This window comes from Centrocercus urophasianus, unplaced genomic scaffold (genome assembly GCF_019232065.1).
Source record: "Centrocercus urophasianus isolate 14NV4802_14NV808 unplaced genomic scaffold, USGS_Curo_1.0 seq_13, whole genome shotgun sequence".
In the NCBI taxonomy this organism is placed as follows: Eukaryota; Metazoa; Chordata; class Aves; order Galliformes; family Phasianidae; genus Centrocercus; species Centrocercus urophasianus.
Genome location: NW_024884475.1, coordinates 49,300,925 through 49,316,588, shown reverse-complemented (window position 1 = coordinate 49,316,588; position 15,664 = coordinate 49,300,925). Strand labels below are relative to the sequence as shown.

Here is a 15,664-nt window from a genome sequence, read left to right as displayed (position 1 = left end):
ATTAGTTTAGCCGTATCCTGCTATGATGGGAGGTGGCATGTAACCAAAGAAAGGGCAGAGACATCTCTGCTTTTTTGCTCTTCTACAAATAGATAAAGAACACATTTACAGTAACAGTAGTATGACAGACGCTCAAAGAACACAGAAAACCACTTCCATTTCTTCAAAATACGCAAAAGTAAGCGTGCAAATGTTTCTTATAATTTGTGAAGTAGTTCCACTACAATCTCAAAATACCAAGTATATACTTGATAATAATTCATTTATATTACTTGCAGGATTCAAAAACCTTCCAAATTTAAAAAAGCTTCCACCTTTTTAAAAATTACTGCACATTTTAATTTATATACTCATACATCAGTGTTTATATGTACATTTATTAAAAAAATGTTACTTTTTCAGATCCTTTTGTTCAAGAAGGTTAAAAAGGTAGCATTAGAAAGCATTATCGTGTACATTCATAAGCAGAAAAAAAGCCAAATTCAGAAAGAGCAAGTAATGTGCAAATGCAGAAACAGTAAGTGACAAAATCAGGATTTCATTGCAGAACCTCTGACTTCAAAGCAAAGACTTTGAAGGTTTGCCACGTGTAAAGCTCAGAAGAAAAGGATAAGCAGAACAAAAGTCACTGGGATTGGAGTTTAGATGAGCTAACACTTATGCTTGAGTAATTGTAAGTGATTAGGACGCTGAATCTAACCTTAACTCACAGCAGAGTACTCAGCACTGATTCAGTACTAAATTTAATGGACATGATGAACCATTATCATCACATCCAGGAGTATGGTACATTTTCTTTGATTATTTCCACAGACCTACCCAAAACTCAAGTCCACTTAGCTTGTGAAGTCTGATGAGAGCACAGCCTGAGGTAATACAGACAGAAAAACAACACAGAGAAGATTAGTTCAGGCTTGATTTAACAAGGAAAAGTAAAGTAGTACCACAATGGCAGAAAAGGTGGTGGGTGCTTTTTTGAAGCAGGTAGGCAGGTTGTTCATTTTAAAGGCAGTGTAGGATTGTCACTTATTTGGAGTAAAAATATGCTACAGAGTCTTTTTTAACATCTTTCTAGAGAGGAGTATCATAGTTCCACATAAATAAAACCAGAGTATGAGGACAAACATTCAGAAAGCATTTTTTTTTTTGGATGTGACTGCAATATTTTTCTTCCTTACCTTTTAGTGCACTCTGTTCTGAATCTAATCTGTTTTAAATCACATTCAAAACTGGATTTTGAGATAATTGATAGTACCATGTCAGCTAAATGATTAATTCAAATTCATATTATGAATTCTGGCATAATCAGAATCAGCACAGAACCATGTAATCCAGTTCCCCAGGTGACACTGTCTCGTATTTACTGAACACAGATATTTTCTCAATGAAAACAAACCCAAAATCTTTTGAGTTCAATTAACATCCCAGCTGCAGCAAAACTGTATTACAGTAGTTCATTTTTTAAAGCAATAATTTATCAGAATACTTCTTAACGCTTTTTTCATAACATGGAAATATTTCCAAGAAAAAAAAAAAAAAAGGATGAAACATTCAATTGTTTATAGGTGATTGGAGAAGAAAAAATAAATCCACTCTAACCTAAGGTAAGCTGATCACCTTTTCAGAAAGAGCAACATATTTGATATTGCACAGGACAAATAACTTGTAAGAAATCATGAAACGAATTGGTGTTTTTTAGTTGTCTTTTTTTTTTTTTAATTTTTATTTTTATTTTTAAGAGCAATGTACTTCCTAGAGGCATGTAGACTTGGTTTCTGTATTTTCAATATTGTTATAGCTGTTTAAATTTGTTCACTGAGTCTTGGAAGTGCAAAGATGGTTTACTGGTTAAGGAGAATGTTTTCAATGCATTTAACGTGGACAATTCAGCATCTTATGGTTAAGTTCAATTAACAGCTTAATCCGATATGTTACAACAAGAAAAAGCAGAACAAAAACCCACCACATAGAAAGAAAGAGTTCTAACATATTTTTTCAAAAACGTAGTTGGGCATTTGTAACAACTAAAACTGCACTTCCAGATGCATGGCTGTGTCACCAGATTGCAGAGCCATTTAGGCATCCCTCAGAAATAATGCCTGGGATCATGGAGACTCTGATGTTATTCTAATTTAGGTGATTTTAAAAAAAGCAGGGATCTCCCAAGTTATTTAATCCTATGAGCTATTAATTGCAAGCGGCAATGTAAAGGAGTATTTTTCTTACTGAGTTGTTTATGAATCCAATTTAAAAGCCATTATATGGCTATATGTAGATGGCAGTGAATTTCTTTTTAAAGACATCGTACTACGTCTAAAGACAACAGGTTGTTGTCTGAAACATGACCTTGTGGCGAATAAGGATTGTAGCCACTAAATAACAAAAGGAGTTTGTTTGCTTTTTTCCTCCATGGCCATGAAAAAGAGTAATTCAGCCTTTTTCAGCCAGTACTTCAGCTAACCTTTAGAGGGCTCAGCTGGCAGGCATGGCCATCTTCTGGCAACCTAAAAAAAAAAGCGGAGGTGTGACACACCTACATAAAACTGCCTCGGCAGCATCAAGATGGCAGAAGGAAATGGCATTAAAGTCAGCCTTGAAGGTGTAAACCTCAGATGCACCGAGACTGGATAAGCATCCTCACTGCCCCATGAATGAGAAATATATGAGCTAGATTGACAGTTCGGTGAACGTAAGGAAAATATTGAGAAAGAGTAATAAAAGACTGAGCTCCCAGGTTTAACCTCTGGCTGACAGGTCGCCAACAAGCAACACAGAGGTGGAACAGTCACAACTCATTCCATCTATGCGGAGCTGGCAGTCACTTTGACTTAGTTCTCTCCTTGCATGAAGTCAACACCATTGCATTTTTATGTCATGGAGGTTGTTAGATATGAATAAAAACAGGCATGTGAACTCTCTCCCTGCTCGCTTCTACTCATAAGCTAGTGGCTAGCACAATCCCAAAACTGTCTCATAAACTGCATCTGGGGATAAAACAGGAATACTCTTACACATCAAAAAGAGTTCTATCTCAAATTCAGTATTCTGGCAAACTGTCTTCCAGAAAATTACTAGCACTGTAGGCATTAAACCCATGTCTGCTGAGGACCCACCAGATCCTGAAATCTTCAGAATTCATTTTTATGTTTACGAAGTACTGACATGAAATTTAAACAACCAGCTAAGTTTTTTGGTGTCTTCGAGCTTTTCTGTAGGAACAAAAAGGCTTGTGTCTATAGGTTCTCCTCAGCCCATCATATCTTCTGCTGTACTTTCACAGAGTAAATTTCAATTTTTAGTAAAATAGTTAAGTCGAAAGGAAATGAGAGTGGGCAAAAAGAGTTACAGCCACAAAAACATGAACCCATTTGCCCATCATCCATTTATTTCCTCCAACTTCTCCACACCACATGATATATGAATTCCACAAAATTACTCAGGGAATAAATCCAGGACCAGGACTTCTGCTAAGTCCCCCAGGATTTTGCATCTCTAAACAGAATCAATGAAAGACAGCTGAGGCAACACACAGTTTATCTGTGGGGCAAATAAGAGTGTGGGAACAACAGACATCTTTACCCATTTTTACAACAAGTCTTCCTACAACCTTAGTCAACATTCTCTTATTAATTTGATTTTTATGGCAAAGATGTTTCATAGCATTTACGTGATTTAGGAGCACCAGTCCTGTTACAACTTGTGAGGATTTGAGCTGTAGGGCACCTTTCCAAAAATTTCAAGCTATAAAATGGAGAAACAATCATTGCTTTCTGCCTTCTAACTACACTGATACAAGGACTAAAAGGAATATCTAGTACTGTCCCTGCATGAACTCCTCACTCTTCCAAGGCTCGAGAGGCTAATATAGCCTTATCATGACTTCAGGTCAAAAGATTGAGTCTAATGGACCACTGAAAGGAATTAATTTCAGAGCTCAGGACCTTTAATTGAGAGCAGATGGTGCCTACTCCCTATAAATTTAAAGTCTGGGGCCTGTTAACAAAAGCATCTAATCTCATCTCAATTGCTATAAGCAGTCAGGATCCAGCAATATTGAGTTTACAAAACAATATAAAAATCTCCTACAACTCTACTGAAAGCAAACAAGCAGCAAAGACAGTTAATGAAAAAGACATCTTATGTTCTCTGCAGCTAAAGTAGTTAAGGGAACGAGCAGCAGAATTCCCCCGAGTGCAGCTTTTAACCAATTTTAAACATATCTCCTTTTAGAACATACAGTAATCATGCAATGAACAACTTAGTGGCTTGAACAATTCTAGTCAACTGTGTATGGAAGGTGACTGGATACCATCCATTCAATCAGATACTGATGACATGGACTATTGTCTTCCAAGTCATTTTGAGCTAGGTACCTTCAAAATTTTGAATATATAAAAGACCTTCAAAGATGATAAAATATTTTGACTCATTAAATAACCTTCTCCAATAGCAAGCAGAAAAGACAACTCAAATGTCCTACAACAACTTACTTTTGCCAAAAAGGATCTTGAACATCTAATTTCTGCTATTTTTCAACAAACTACACAGGTGACCTGTTTAGTTCAGTGAAACCAACTGCAATAAGAAATTATAGTTTTGTAAGGAATTCTTCTTTAAACTGTCTGTCCCAGGTGCAGATTGAGACCAGCTAGTACATCATTAGCAATGATATAACATTTGATTTATAACTATAAAGCAGCTTACAGGTGTACTGCATTTATGAAAGAACTTCTTTCTTCAGCATATAGTAGGTCAGCGGTGGAGTGCATAACATCAGAATAACTTTCCTTTGCCTGTGTTCATGACTGCATACAGATTCATTATGGACACGCTTTGAAGTTTCTAGATCATTTGAAGCAGAAACCTGCCTTTCACCCCTTATGATAAATCTGTATCAAAAAAAGTATGCATGAGCTGTAAAAAAACAAAACGTGTGAGAAAAGATCTTGTAAGGATAATATGCACACACATGCTCATTTACACATCTATTTTACCCCAAAGGGTAGACAGCGATTGCAATACGGTCAGCCAGAGCAGTCAGCCTGTTGGCTTTACTCTGTAGTGGCCTGACAGTGTGTAACACCTTCCCGAGTAAGTTGCTCCAGAGGTGGAAGCACTCACATTTTGTCTCAGATGTACCTACTCAGCAGTCACAGTACCCAAGGGAGGGCTCAGCAAACAGCTGCATGGAGCCTCCAACCCTAAGAAAACTGCTAACCACTGTGGATGCTCTCACTTAGGATGTAAGATACATCTGTTAACCATTTGTGTATTCAAAAGTTTATCTGTAATTGATTCACACCGTTCTCCTTACTTTTCCTAATTCTCTTATTACTAGGAAATAAAAAAATAAAGAATTGAAACATGATCTTGGTAAGTATTTTGCAAATTCCAAAGTATCGTGCGGAATCCTGGCCTGACATGCAATGAATGCAGCAGGCATCAAAGGCTCTTCCACTGAAACGTTCTGAATGTGAAGGGAGACAAAATGATTCTTCTTCATGTCACTGTGCCAATAACACACTTCTCTATAATGCACAGGTGAAAAAAACAGCCAACTAGACACAAAGCTTATATGATTTACCATCAAAGTGCTGTTCTCAATAAGAGAGGGAAAAAAATAACAAGCATTGCTGTTTCTTAACAAACATGTCCTTTCCTGAGGGACTTGAATCGCATCTTCTTCCAATCTGAACTGAGAAGAAAATCTTAAATTTTGCCAACAAATCAGACAGACCATATAAATGAAATTTCTAACAAGTTCAACAGATACATTGTTTTAATAACTGTAAAAGGAATTAATTTCCAAATTTCACTTGGTATTTAACTTCAAGCTGAACAGTCATCTGGCATAAATAGAACTTTCCACCCAGAAAAATAAAAAATAAATCTACACATGGGTTTAGCAACAGCTTTTAAAGAGTTGTCTATTTCAAAAGCATTTAAGGCCATTTTTATTAAAAAAGAATCTTGACAACTTCAAGTCTGCGCTTAATTCCTCCATCTAATATTTGACCACCATACAAAAACAGTAACCTAGCACTGCTACTGATCTTCTGACAGTAATCCAGCCTGCATTCACTTTAGAGACAAAATCACTGTTAGATTATTTCTTAATGATGTTACATTGAATTCTTCAAGAAATTGCAATTAAAATCTTAATTCAAATAAAAATCATAAAGTCTCCTAAACAACTGAATATGAATGCCCACACTCTTATCAAGAACTATTATTTAGACCTTATACCGTTACTTCAGTTTTGCCTAATAATTATATAAATACATATATAAGTTTGTATCAGTATGTTCATACGTATACACATACCCTTACATCCATGTAACTAAGAGATGAAGGAAGCAGTGGCAGAGAAAATCGCTTTCAAATGACAGCAGATGAAACAATCTAACAGCTCTGACAAGTTGTTTTGTTTTTTTTTTTTCTTTTTATTCCAATGATAATTACATCAATAAACCTGATTCAGCAATTCTGTTGCTCTCTAATTCATTAATTAAAACAATTTACTGCTACCACTGTGATTTTTTCAAGGACATCAAAACAACATTCCAAATCAAAACAGCAGAGATCATCAGTTTATAGATGTGCAAAGCATGCTTTGCTTTCATGGCTACCTCACAATTAAAACATTTACGACTCAAATGAAAAAGAACTGTTTTCTTTCAGATTTCCTTGTGTAAGCACATCTAGAACACATTTTGTTTAGGGGTTCTAACGGCCATATTTGTAGAGCAAGCTTAAAATGTATTTACCAAAAGTTAACTATTTACAATTTGAAGAACAATTAAGATATTAATATTATAACAAACCGCAGAGCTACTTTCTTATAGCCTTTGTTTTCTAAACCCATTTCCTGTGAGTAATTTTTGGGTCAAATGATAACACGCTTGACTTACAGAAAATAAAACCCGAGGGAAGCTGAACAAGTTCTTCTGTTCATCCTCTCCCACAAAGCAGGACTGATGGGAACTATGCTGACAAGCTGACCAAAACCAATTTGAAAATGTTTTGGAAAGTATTTTAGATGATGAAATATTTGCACGGTCCTCAGCAATCTCTTTCACTAAATTCTCCTTGGAGCTACATTGTCTGAGCTAGCTTCTTTCCACTACTTGCATCATTTGCAATGGACCTTTTCCTAGTGTCTTCAGTGTAAAACTCCTGACTGTTCTCGCAAACCTTTCCCTAGGCTTCTTGTTGGCTGGCATTTGCATCAAAATGCAGTGCCAATGCCAGTCAGAGATGCAGCATTTCTGTCTTGGCACTGCTGAGTGCAGTAGTAGGATTACTTCAGCTGTACCGCATATAAATGACATGCTTTGAGGTCGTGGAAGAAACCCTCACGTGTCACAGAAAACCTTGCCAACAAATGTTTACACTTCACTCTAACCTGGCTACGTGGGAGAAATGCAGAAACAGTTCCTAGGCACACAGGTCTGGGGACAGGAAAGTCAGTTCAATCCCAGGTTCAATACCAGCTGAGAAGCACCATAGCAGAGGAAGAGCTGTTAGTAACACTTACCCCAGCTGGGCATGCACAAGACCAGGGGACCAGATGGAAGATGTGTGTGGGTGCTGACAGAGTCCATTAATTACACAGATCCTTGGAGATTCATGGCAATGGGAGGAGGTTCCCGATGATTTTTTAGAAGGTAGAAGTCATTTCATCTTCAAGAAATAAAGAGTATGTGAGCAGGTAGAGGCAGTCAGCCTCACTCCTACTCTCCAGGGACAATTACTGAACGAATACTGCTGAAATTATCCTTCCAGGGATCCAGGAGAAGAAAATGCTTGAGAACAGCCAGCATGGATTTACCAAAAGCAGATCATTCCCAAATAACTCGACTGCAGCCTATGATCTGTCTTAGCAGACAAAGGGAGACAAGTAGATGACATTTTCTCTGGACTTTAGCAAGGTTTTCAGCATTGTCTACTATAGCATCCTGATAGTTAAGCTGGAGAGAGATGAATTGGCCAGGTGGGTTACAAATGCAGTGTAAGGAAAACTGTTCGGATAATCAGGCAGAAAGAATAGCACTCAGTATCTCAAAGACAAACTGTTGGCACTAAATAACTGCCTTCTTCAGGGGCTAATAGTGGGGCTGATGCTGTTTTATGTTTGTATTACATTTAACATGTTGAGAATGAATAGGATGAAACGTGCCCTCAGCAAGTTTGTGGATGGTGCCAAGTTGCAGAGAGTGATCAACATGCTGCAGGGCAAGACTGCATTTCAGAGGGATCTCAACATGCTGTGAGAGTGGGCAGAAAGCAGCTCATGAATTCCAAAGACAGAGTAACCTCATCTTACAGTACTAGCTGAGAATCTGCTGGAAAGCAGCTTTGTAGTAAAGGACCTGGGGTGTCAACCTAAACAAGAAGTTGAGCAGGAGTCAGTAGCGTGCCCTTGCCACAATAACAACTAACCCCGTGGCAGGCTGCCTTCAGAATACCAGCCAGCACACTCTTGGAAGTGAGTAGTTCCTATTTGTTCAGAACTTGAAGACCACATCTGGAATATAATATCCACTTTGGGGCTTCCCAGTATTCATATGACACTGACAAACTGTCATGATTTCAGCAGGAGCTGAAAAAGGTGACCAGAGTGATGAACTATACAACCCAAGGAGAAGCTGAGAACACTGTGTTTGTTCAATCTGGGGAAGGTAAAAAGTGGAAATATAACTTCAGTGTTCCATGACCTAGAGCAGCGGTTACAGCTACAGCAAATAAAATTCTGATTAGATATAAAGGAAAAAAAAAAACAACACAAAGAAGCTGGCAAAGCATAGGAACAATTGCCCAGAAATTATGTAGAAATCTCTCTTGGAAATTTTCAAAACTCAACTGAATAAGGCCTCAAGCAACATCATCTAAATTAATGTTAGTCCAGCTCTGAGCAGATGGTTGGACCATATGACCTGAAATATCATTCTAAACTGAATTGTTCTATGATTTTTTGAATGACAGTGATCCAGCCACGTGTCTTTCACGTTTTGATAACTGATTATTCTCATGTAAACATAAGTCTTAGCACTTGTATTTACTGAACTATATTTCTTCATATGGAATCATTTTCCCCAGCTTTCATGCTGTACTACGAAGTGATTTTTTTCCAGGTTACAATGTTCGGTTTGTATTATCCAAGCCATTAAGAAAATCTATGCCACTGAATGTGGAGCACTACTATTCAGCTTGCCAGCTCATGAAATAGTATTAATTATTCTTCATGCATTTTTTCAATAATTTCTACATTCATCTTGCAATAGATGACCATGTTCCTCTGTTTAGGAGTATGTCAGGACTGAGACAAGGTCAAAAGCCTTCCTAATGTCAGAGACCTATTATGCTAGAATCTCCTTTACCAAGGAGGGGCTTATACTACCACAGAAGGGAATCAGTATCAAGTGCTCAAGTAGCTGACAAGACTTAGTTCCACATACACATGTTTATTGTTACAAAGCATAAACTTCTAAAGCTCTTTCTTGTACGATGTTACCTGGCTAACTGTTCAGAACAGTTTCTTCTCCTTTCCCTTTCCCTTTATGGAGTTGTCCTCTCTATTTTTTTTTATTTTTGCCTTCTGGAACCATATCCTCCTCAGCAATGTCTCAGACGTGAGTCATAAAAAGCCCAGAGGCTATAGGTGCTTTATACATGCAGGACAATTTCTTCTACTTAGGTAACCTCTAATCCTTTATTTAATAGTACAAATATCAACAACATGATCAGTTACTTTCCAAGCAAATGCTGAAACAAAAACAAGAATGCTTATGAATAATATATTATCAGTCTTCCCGCATTGCTGAGTAATAAATTAACTCTTTGATGTATACAAACATGAATGCCAAGAAAAGGAGTGCATCTTCACTTTATTGCCTATTGTATCTTATAATTGAATAATGGAACTATAGAATGGTTTGAGTTGGAAGGGACCTTAAAGATCATCCAGTTCCAACCTCATTGTATGCACATCTTCCACTAGACCACATTGCCCACAGCCCCATCCAACCTGGCCTTCAATAGTCCCAGGTTCGGGGCATCCACAGCTTCCCTGGGCAGCCTGTGCCAATGCCTAACCACCCTCTAAGTAAAGTATTTCTTCATTGCAACTAATTCAAAATTCCCCTCTTTTTGTTTACATCCTCTTTTCCTGTTACTACTCCCACTGACAAAGAGTCCCTCTCCATCTTTTCTACAGACCCCCTCAAGAACTGGAAGGCTGAAATGATGTTTTCCCAGAATCTTCTCTTTTGCAAGCTGAACAACTCCTACTCTCTCACTCTCTTTCTCTTCGTAGCCTCTTTCAGTTGTATCTTTGTAAAATCCTCCTATGGATTCTGACCTTGCCTCCATTATCTGTGTTTTTTTGTTGTTTTTTTCTTTTTTCTCCTGAAATTCAGATCTCTTAAGAAATTCTGAGATATGCTAGATGGTCTTCAAACACCTCTTTCAACATTTCTCAACATTAGAACAATTTATCGTCTTGATAACCAAGGCTGAATTCTTTGAAATTCCCCTTTTAGATTTGCTTTCTTTGCAGAACCCGTCTAATTACTGTAAGCCGCCGTTAAGCCTACAGTTCCTGTGCATCAGATTTTGTTGGATGTATGCAGAGTATCATCACTTGTCCTGATGTCCTATACCATCATATAATCGTAATATGAGCTTCACTAGGATGGATCTTTGGATCCACTTTTACCTCTGAAATACAGAAGATCCAAAAATGTTATGGGAAAAGTTCAGCCTAGCCGTTCCCTCTTATGGCTACCACTAGCCAAAAGAATCATCAGTGTAATTCTCAACTGAATTAACTGTTAACACTTGGAAGATTTACTGAAATATGTCCACAGATGTGCAACCATAATATAACAAGCTAAATATTGGCACAGAGGCAGAAAATGTACAACAATACTGCAGAAAACTGGGGATGACTCCTTTCGTATATCCATTTCTGTCCATGTGCATGTAACCAAAGAAAAATGCATATTCTTGTTTAGGTACTAAATATTACTTCAGAGCTGAGTTCCGTCAACAATAAAACAGATGGATTTCCTAGCCATGAAATTTCTCAGCAGTGAAGCAGGATTTAAGAGATATTGGCATGCTTAATGAGGAGTAGATAATTGCTAGATGGAATACTGTAGGAAGGAGTGAAGAAGCTGTAAATGGTGGTATGGCAGTAAGATGAATATTCAATTCATCAGATATGTGGCTGGTTTTGATAAGTAGCTTCAGCGTTTGCCTACTAGGTAGCAAGCAGCTCCTATTCAGTAGAGCTCTTCCAAGATTTGCCTTTGCATAAAGAAGGTTGTTAAACATGTGAAAACGTCTAACTCTTTCCTGAAAGATGTGCATTATTTAAGAATGCAGAGTTCAAGTACATGTTATACATGTATTGCCTTAGTGAGAACAGATTTAAAATGTCTCGACGAGTATCTTACCAATGTATTTCTTGGTTTTCAGAGACCTGAAATTCACCATTCTGGAAGGACAAGAGAATATTAGATTCACAAGAATGTTGTCTTCAGAAATTGGCTGAGGATGGAGAAAGGAAGCAGGCAGGTGCCCAAGCTACAGATCAGATGGAAATTTTTCTTCACAGAAATCCTCAGCAACGGACATTCTGCTAGCAATATCTGCTTTTCAATAGCTGTGAAAAATGGGTCCAAGTTTCAAATCATTTATCTAACCAATTCAGAACGACTGCCTGAGGCCACAATCTCATACTCCACTCTCCATTTCTTTCTTTTTTTTTTTTTCTTTCCATTTTATCACTTCCTAATATCCTCCAATTTTTTATTTATTTATTTTTTTGGATTTAAACAAATTTCCAACAGTGCGAAACTTTCACTAAACAACAAAACAAACCTTCACATACCAGTGCCAGCGCAAGCGTACACCTAGTTACTCTTTGTGGATGTGAGTATGGTCAACTACGCGGCACACACTGATCTGCAGGGTCTAACTCTCAGAAACACGGTCGATAGTGCTTTGAAAGGGATAGAAAGTAGTAAGGACCTGCTTAAGACTGAAATGACTAAAATCTTTTCAAAAGTTACAACTATTGTCATAGCCTGAGCGTCACGATTGCACAAATACAAAAATGCAATGTATTAAAACAAAACAAAACAAAACAAAAAAACACTAAACTAAATGAAAGCACAATTTTCTAAAGAGCTGCACTTCAGGAATAACTAGCTCTATTAACCTTTGTGTTTTGACTAACATCTTCTGGATGACACAAAGTCAGAGACAGCAGTTTAATGGATTTAAAAATAATTCAAATAACTATGCAAATTCTAAGATACCTTAAAAATATAATGACCTTTAAAACAACATGGTTATCTGAAACTTAACTGTAATTTCTTGCTCATAGTCTGCTGCATATAAAAGATGGGCTGCTTGAATTTCAATGCCACAGCTCCTAGAATAACTAAATACCACACATTTCTTGATGCAGCATTTTGAAAAAGAAAAGCATGCTCGTCGTGCTGATCCATTTACTGATCCATTTTTTCACAATATGTTCTTTGTTGTTGTTTGTTTCCTTTTGTCTCAAAGAGAACTGCAATGAAAAGGAAGAAAACTGAGAAGCACATGAGTGCTTGGTGTGCTCCAATTGATACATCATGCTGTATGTGACACTGGTAGGCTGCCCAGATTAACAGATGCAGGACCTCCTTCGGAGAGGCTGACATGACAAATCTCCCTGAACGTGAAGCCAAGAGTCATATACGGAACTTGAACAAGCTCAAAGAAAAATATTTCTTTTCAGAATGATTTACACTAAGCAATAATCTGAACCTCTGTGGTGAGAATCTATGTTTGGAAACCAGTTCTGATGTTTTCTATACAAAATCTGCTGGCATTCACTAGGATATTAACTTATGAACTATACAACAACCATTTACAACTCTATTCCTTTTTTTTTTTTTTTTTTTTCCCCAAGAAAATTTTAATTCTGCCATTATCACACAAAAGCTCAGACAGCTTTGGTAGGATCTTAGAAACACACTTGAGATCTCCAGGAATAAAAGTTAGTATTTTCAACAGATTGTTTCCTCTCATTCATTGTAATTATGCAGCAGAACCTAGAGTTTTGCCCTTCTGAGGGAGGTGCAATCTACAACTATTTCCCAAGAGCAAACATACCCAACAAACTGAAAGGAAGGAAAAGAAATTGTATTTTGATGCCAAGCTTCTGTTCTTACCTAACTGATGAGAAAGGAAACCATAGTTACAATCAGCAAATAGTTAATCCTAACTTCATAAACCCATAGGACAAGTCACAGTTATCATCATGAATGGTACCATTAACTCCAATCAGAATGGCTTATGGCAATAGACTGTTTAAAGCAGAGAGCTGCTTTCTTGGACAAGAGCAGCATCACTCAAGACCTGAGACCTTTCAGGCAAGGAAAGCAAGATCTGGCGTTGTTTTGCTTATTATAACCTGTTGCTCCTTACCTACTTTAGAGGTAAATATACCGCACATAAATGTGTTGATCTGTAAAACAATTCAATTGAAATTCAAACAGGAATCTTTCAAACACAGCAGAGACGACTGGCTGCAATGGTAGTTTTGGATTCAAAGCTTTATCGTATCTGTCAGATTTTAACCACATGCTAGTGCAGCTATTAACTTCAGGCCATAAATTTAGAAAACTCGCACCTGCAGTTTGGTCCTTATATTGGAGAACCTGTGCCTGCCAGGACGGTATTGCTTCCCTGCCTTTAAATTATATTTTTTATTCTACTGTGAGCATTTAACATACTGATTTCAACTATGTTTGTAAAATTGTTCCTGAGCCAAAACTTCCAGGTTCAGTAGAAACAAAATCCAGAGAAAAATACCAGAGAAGATTAAGCTTTTCACCACTTCCATAACATCTGCAGTGAAACGGGGACCCGTGACACAGTCTGAGTTATACATGTTTCATAGCCCTAGGGGACTTTCAAGCCATCAAAATTTCATTAGCCTCACAGCACTCCTAGTACCTCCTTAAGCTGGACTGCCGGCCTTCCTATCAATAAATAAATCAACTGTAATCCTTTTTAGTGACTAAACTCTCCTTTGAAGTTGTATCAAACATCAGACACTTTGCATGATTTTAACCACTGCAGAGTAGTGCTTTTTCTAACACGTACAGATTTCTCTCACACAAAATATAAAACAAAACTCTATTTTTCCACTAAGAGGGGTTCTTCTAACAACATTTTTGCCCTTTTATTTTTTTAATAAGAATTATTAATTTAAGGTTTATTAATGAAGTATACCTAAGCTGAAGCAGTGACCCTTTTGGGTAAGGTATAGATACAGCTCTCTTAAGGATACTGTGTGTATATACACATGCATAAAAAATCATTAAGATAGGGTGTTATGAAAGACTCGAGGCAGTGATTTTCAGCACAGATTTCAAAAGAAAAAAATCAGAGGACTGCTCAACAACTGTTTTTCTAGATTGCTTTGCAGCCAAAGTACCAGGAGTAATTCAAAAGAATCTCCATTGCCAAAAGGAGTTAAGCATGTACTCCTATCCTCCCCCTTCAAAGCCTGCTTCCTGCCCATAATAAACTTCCTAAGCTTGAGACAAAGCTGTTTTGAACATGGACAGCTGCCTCCTCAGGTAGCACGCAGCACTAATTCCAACACAAAAAGCAAAATCCCCTTTGAGGTGGATGTCACGCACAGGTGTCTTCAGCTAGAACCAGCCACCAAGGCAGGGAAAGGCAATGGCAACAACAGCTATGGCTCTGCATTCTCAAACTGAAGTTGAAACAATAAATAAGTAGGACAAAACATTATTGCTTGCAGTTTAAAATAAAAGTGGTGTCTTTCTTTCTAAGTGTCACAACACTCATGCTGCCATTTACCACAATGTTTTAAAGCTAATGCCAGAGGGTTGAAATAAAATTGCTCCAGTTTTGGTACAGCTGAGCAGCCACATTTAATAAATTAATAAAATGAAGTTTAGACATCTAGGCAACAGCCTTTGTTCTAATTTTCATTTTTACTCATTTTTCTTTATTCATCTTAGAATCTGTCATATAGGAAGTCATGAAGTTAATAGAAAAAGTGTATTTTAGTGAAGCTGAAAATCTTCTGCAAACAAAAAGAAGTTAAAGATAAAATGTTTTCTAAGATTTGTGCACTTAGCATTTAACATCACATCAGGTTCTGTTCATAACCTCGAGTTGAAGTAAAAGATTTCGCAAAGCTTTAAAAGTGAATCAAGTCAATTGCATTAACCTCCTTTCATTTAAAAAGCTAAGCCTTAATATACAATGGTCATACCCCACATCCTGCAAAGCTGCTGTTTAGATTTATTTGTAGATTTTAATTGCACAATAATCTAGTCCCCTAGGCACAAAGGCCACACGTCCATCTTCACCACAATTCCAATTGCTCTCATAAGCTAGTAAGTTTAAAGCACGATCAAATTTGTTTTCCAATCACATGAGTCCTGTTAATAAGCCATTCTTTGTGTTCATTCATCCGTTCTAAGATTCTGCAACTTCTCTGAGATGTCTTAAAAGAGGAGTTTACAATGAAACCTTTGATTGCAAGCTGGCCTCAGGGATCAACTTTATCACCACTTACTTTGCTGCTTCCCAAAGGGTAACAGGTGAAATGGCCCAAGATAAA

General features: G+C 37.3%; 1 protein-coding gene across 4 annotated transcripts in view; it reads right to left on the bottom strand.

Annotated features, from left to right (window-relative positions):
• TENM3 (teneurin transmembrane protein 3) overlaps nt 1-15,664 on the bottom strand; it is a 383,293-nt gene that overhangs the window by 275,915 nt on the left and 91,714 nt on the right. The gene's annotated exons all lie outside the window — the stretch shown is intronic.